Raw genomic sequence first — 6,271 nt, 5'->3', positions numbered from 1 at the left:
GCCAATATTCACCAGCCAGCTCTCAACTCTCTCCCTCCCTCTCTCTCTCTCTCTCTCTCCCTTCCTCTCTCTCTCTCTCTCTCTCTCTCTCTCTCTCTCTCTCTCGTTCTCTCTCGCTCTTTCTCTCTCTCTCTCCCTCTCTCTCTCTCTTTCTCTCGCTCTCTCGCACAACCTCTCTCGTACTTATAGGTGATAGCTTCACCCTCCCACCTTCCTTCCTTGCTTCCCTCATATCTTATTTCCCAGCCCCTCGTTGCTGTCACCTGTACTGGGAGCAGCTCTGCACTCGGGGTCTTTGTTGCCTGTGGTGAAAGAGGCTGAGGCTGTTGTCAGTCTCTGGCTGTCAGCACACAAACAGAATTTATGACCACATAAACCAAGAAGCTTTGAGAAGCGTGACACTTTCTAGTGGCCATTCTTTTTTCTTTTTCTTTTTTTTGCCTGAAATCTTGCAAGCATTCTTCAAGAATGTTTTACAATAATGTACAAATGTTATTCATAAAACAATGAAATGAAAAAATCATAATAACATACATTTATTATTAAAATAATATTGAAGGTGCACGCAGTCATTTTTCCACATTAAAAAGAAATTAATAGTACTGATTCTGAATACTGTTTAACCACCTTGTTATTACTGACAACTTTTGATTTTGTGTGATGCAGTTTTTTTTTAATTATCATTTATAATTTCTTCCTCTAAAAGATACAGTCCCTGATATGTAAATAATAACAGAATGTTTATTTTATATTATTTAATTGTATTATTTAATTTTATTTCCACTGAAAGATATAGGGCCCTATTTTAAAGATCTAAGTGCAGTTAGGGCGTGTCCAAATCCACTTTTGCTAGTTTAACGACAGGAAAAATGGTCGGCGCACCAGGCTCATGGTCTAAAAGGGTTGTCCCTATTCTCTTAATGAGTAATGGGTGTGTTTTGGGCGTTACGTGCAATAAACCAATCAGAGTCTCCCATTCCCTTTAAAAGCCAGTTGCGCTCGCGCCATGTTGGATTGCTATTTACATGACGGAATTTGCAATTGGAAAGTCTGAACACTCCAGAGAGAAAAAGGAACTACTCGTTCGCGAGGTTAAAGCGCGCAAAGACCATCTACGGGACAAACCGGATTCCACCATATCTTTACACAATAATAATCTTTTACATTGTAATCCTTTTAGTTTTAATACTTGGAACACACCTCGTTTTCAGACCAGCACAGCCATGGGATGTTTGGCACATGCTAATACATACATGCTAATATTGTGTATTTTGCAAGTTTGAAGCGCTGCATTGACCAATCAGCCTCTAGGACGGGAACTCTTTGTTTTATCATTTACAATAAGCAATCATAGAGCAATGTTTAACAAGCACAAGGTAAAATGATTTAGCTTCCAGTGTCTGATGCTACTATAAGGGGAGTCATTATTGACCTGTAGCTGTGCTGAGCATCAGTGGTGTGTTCTGGGGAAGCTGTTACGAGTTAAGTTATTAGGTGTGAGTGGGCCCTGTGTGTATTGCTGATAACCTGTTATCTCTCAATGTCCCTCTGACTCACTGCACCATGGGTAGTCATGCAAAACCAGAGCTGCCTTTTAAAAGAGTTTATTTGATTTTGTGAGGTCCCGATTTATTTAGAGAACAGGGATTACCGCACTTAATCATATAAAACCGCATACAAAAACACTTGTGATGTTCTCATTGACTTCAGTATCACAGTCTCATGTAGTTCATGTCTCTCATTTTTATTATTTATAATGAAGACTCTGGTTTGTAATGATGCATGTGCCATTAAATATGTGTATATGTGGAATTAGAAAGAACGAAAAGCAGAAAGAAAATCCCCCTTTTCTGTCATATCTGCATCTGTTCTCTCTCTTTCTCCTAGACTACACTTACATGTCTTGAAGACAACTTGGCAGCTGCGATTACCCTTGTTGAATCTGTCCAGTTCATCTTTGAGACTCAGACAACTAGGTTTATTTTAATACACTCCACTGCACATTGAAATGCCCTTTGACACAAAACAAAATAACATGCTGTTGACTGACATTTATCAGTTTACATGGAAACACCTCTCACTAGCCGCGTTTCCATTAGCCTACTCTTCAAATTGCGAATTGAAATAGAGCCAATGGAAACACGTCAATTTCGCAAAAACTCCCATTATTGCATAAAAGTTTTTACGCTCGGAAATAGTTTTTGCGCATTTATAGGTCACCTGACGTAGATGGCGCGGTATGTTTGTACAGAAGACGAGACAGAGTTCTTCATTAAACTAATAAAAGACAAAAGTAGGGAATACTGGATTCTAAACAACAAAGAAATGCCATAATTTATCGAGACCTTGAAGCAGATATGAAGGAGAAACACCTCATATGTGCCGCTCCCAATTATAGGGGCTTTCCTTGCCATTAAAGCTCGGATAACACGCCTATCCTTCGATTACAAATAATGGCTAGTGCAGTGGCTGATATATAGGTCTACATAAATCTACCAACATCCAAAATCTACCGAATTACTTATCACGGGATTTAAAAATGACGTTTTAGTCACATAACATCGGTTAATGGAAACGCCGTCATTTCACAATAGTTTTTTATCGACATTTAGAAAATATCGCTAAAGTTTTGCGCAAATCTGTAATGGAAACGGGGCTACTGGTAATGTTTTGAAGTATTTCTTGAGTTTACAGTTGTTATTGCATTTAATTCCATAAAGTCAAATTTAATAGTATAACAATTCAATTGAAAAGTGCAAAGACAAAGCATAAAATATGGCAGAAAGCAAGATAAAGAGAACATAATACAACAGAGAGGGGGGAGGTAAAGAGAAATAGAGTGACTGAGGTTAGTCTGCAGTGATTCCAAATTTGATATGCAATATATTTTCTATTTTCATCCAATGAAATCTGATTTTATTTGACTGCTTGTGAACAGCCGAATATCAAAGGTAGCGAGGGAAGAGGGGAGATGCAAATTCAGAGGGAAGCTGGCCATTGTGTATGCGTTCTGTATCCTGACGCCAATCGCAATCACATGGCCTGTGACTTACCAGGAGTTCTTTCTGCACCTTGAATAACATGTAATGGGCTGATCTCACGGCATTAGCATGCATTATACTACATAAAGAGAGAGTGTGTGAATGACTGGAGGGAATGAAAGTGCAACATGAATTTTAACAATATGCTCATTACTTATTTATACCTCTGGGAGGAGAGAAAGAAAGACTCATATCTGTTACTGATGCTTTCTCCTCCTTTCTGCCTCAGTAAGTTTTCTGTTTGTTTGTTGGCCTACTGTGACCTTCTGGTGTTTTTGTGGTTGCCTTTCGCTGTATATTAATGTTTTGATCTCCACGTCATGAATAAAACAGTCAGCTTTGTGAATTCTCTGGAGAAGATCCTGCTGTAAACTGCTGGAAAAAGGTGACAGCTAACATGTTGCTTTTGAATTCAACCGCTAGTTCGCTCTGATATTTAGCTGGTTCCTGAAGAACCATGTTAGGGAGATCCGTTTTCCCATTTATTTATACCTAAGCAATTTGGAAATACTGCTTCATCTCGCAGACCTGAAAGCCTCAAATAAAAGGAAGCACAGAGGCAGAAAGAATAGAGTGGATGTATACCACGGGGAACCTCCATAAATGACATCTTACAGGACTTCAGATAGTGAGGGATTTGACAAGCAATTATAGAAGCCAAACGAGCGCAGTGCTTTCAGAAGAGCAACAGAGAGAATAATACAGAGATGCTACAGTAGCAGTTATTGAAGTCTGAGAGACAAGAGGTCAGCGTTGGTGGATCTGCAGCAGATGAGGAGAAATTACACACTTCAGGAGTGTAGCGTTATGGATTACTGCCTCCAGGATGGGAAGGCACCTGTTTCTGTCTCTATAATTAAAGGGATAGTTCAGGCAGAAATGAAAATTCTGCCATTGTCTGCTCACTCTCATTCTCATGTTGTTTAAAACCCATATGACTTTATTTCTGAACTGTACTGTTCATTCTTTGGTAACTGAGGCTTTTAAAACTTCAGAAAGGCACCATTTTTTTCACACTCACATTATTATTATTGAATATGTTTGGCTAATGAAATGTCAATTGTATTCACAGTACATTGATTTAAAAAGGCGAAGAAATATGACTAGAATTTAAAATAACCGTTTTCAATTTTAATATATTTTAAAATGTAATTTACTCAGAATTTTCAGCACTTCATTGTCACGTGATCCTTCAGAAATCATTCTAATATGCTGCTTTGGTGCTCAAGAAACGTTTCTTATTATTATCAGTGTTGAAATCAGTTGTGCTGCCAAATGTTTTCAAGGAAATGGCGATAAAACATATATTTTTAGAAAGTTACAAAGAACAGCATTTATTTAAAATAGAAATCTTTTTGTAACACCATTAATGTCTTTACTGTAAAGTATTAATATCTGTCAAAACAATTTACTGACCACAAACTTTTGAAAGGTAGTGTATCGTTTTAATCAAATAAATTCTCATGAATTTTAAGGTTCATAAATCAACATCCTTAATGAAAAGTTGCGATGGAATATAGTTGTCAAATATGAATCCACAGGGTCCCCCTCAAACCCATGGGAAGTGTTGCTGAGAAAATTCATTAACTCATTCAAATATCATGTAAATTCATTATGCTTCCAGCAATGAGAAAATATGGAGTCCTGTTGTGAAGAAAATTCCACAACAATCTTAATGAAAACTCAGCCTTTCTCTATCTCTGAGGGGGAGGAGATTCTCCAGAAAATAGCCTGAGGATAGATCTCATGCCAGCACACACCAGTTAACATGCAAGAATTTAAGTTGCAATAAATTTAGCCAGCAAAGCAAAAAGTGAAATAGATTGGATTTCACATTCAATTCATAGTTACGCAGCTTAAACAAATCTCTAATTAGATAGCCCACAGCTCAAAATTATTCTAAAACTGAAAGACCTTACTGACCCTAAACGATTTAAATGCTTTGGAAACAAGTGATATAGAGAGAAATTTGCTCACAATTCATCAGAATTTTGTGCTCATGGAAATATTTCTTGCTATGTCTCTCGAACACTATGAAAGACGCAGGCGCAGATGTAACGTAAGGCTGTGGCAGAACTCCTCTGAAGATTTATATCCGAGGGAGAGGCCAGTCGATGAGGAAGAGGATCTTTATCATGTCACAACCTGCAACAGACATCACAGTTTACAGGCTATTATTCCATATTATTCAACTATCAGATATGATCTTAAACCTGATGCTTGTATATTGACCAGATGTTCCTTCATCTGCACATTCACAACACAATCACATTGCATTACATAAAAGATCTGTTCCTCTCAACGCTTTTTGGGGGGATGGGGTACATGTAAAGAGCCTGGAGATATGTGGAATGGACAAGATGGAGAATGGATTGGGGGAGGATGGAGGAGAATGGGGGAGGAGGAATGTGGTGAAGCAAATGTGTAATTGTGGTTTGTGGCTCAACCTAATATTCTTAAGGGACAGATTGATCCGTAAAGTGTTTTATCCCCCTGCGGATGATGCTTTGACCAATTATATTCAACTTTCAGGTAAGTTTGCAATGAAGATTTTTTTTAGAATTAATCAATATCCAGATTTCATCTGTTTAGTTTCTGTTCTGCAATTTTGTAGTATACTAGCTTCACATTATTATCAAGTAAAGTCGATTCACTTGTGTGCTACATCTCAAATCAACTTAGACCTTTTGACCCAGACAGATATGATCAATTCCACCGCTCCTCTATTATTGAGCCAAACTGCTCGTAAATAAGGGCACCTCTCGTCTCTCTGGAGGGCGGAGAGGCAATAAGCAGAACTCTGTCGGCCACCCCCAGGGCTGAAACCCACGTCCTCCCTCCAAGGACAGCACAGCGCAGTTCATTTAATTACCCAGTATGCCCATTACATTCCCATCTCACATCTGTATGTGGCAAACTCGTCCCTCTGGCTGGCAAACACATTGGTTTGTAATTAAATTTTCAGCCTCCTCGGCTGATGTGTGTCAGTCACGTCGCAGCTCTTGCACACATTCCAGACTGCCGAGGCTTACGCTGGAGTTGCGATTCAGAACCTAATTCATCAAGGCCTTTACCTGTCTCATATGGGTCATAGTGGGGGAAGGGTAAAAGCAGTTTGCATGGGTTTGGCTGCTGGGAATGAACCTTGCTCAATCCCCAGGTGTATAGATCGGCAGAGCTGCAAGATAAGAGTTGGTCCAGGCAGGCAGAAATTAAAGTGATGAAATAGC

The sequence above is a fragment of the Scardinius erythrophthalmus genome (assembly GCF_964197995.2).
Source record: "Scardinius erythrophthalmus genome assembly, chromosome: 20".
Lineage (NCBI taxonomy): Eukaryota > Metazoa > Chordata > Actinopteri > Cypriniformes > Leuciscidae > Scardinius > Scardinius erythrophthalmus.
Note: the sequence above shows the minus strand (reverse complement) of the source record.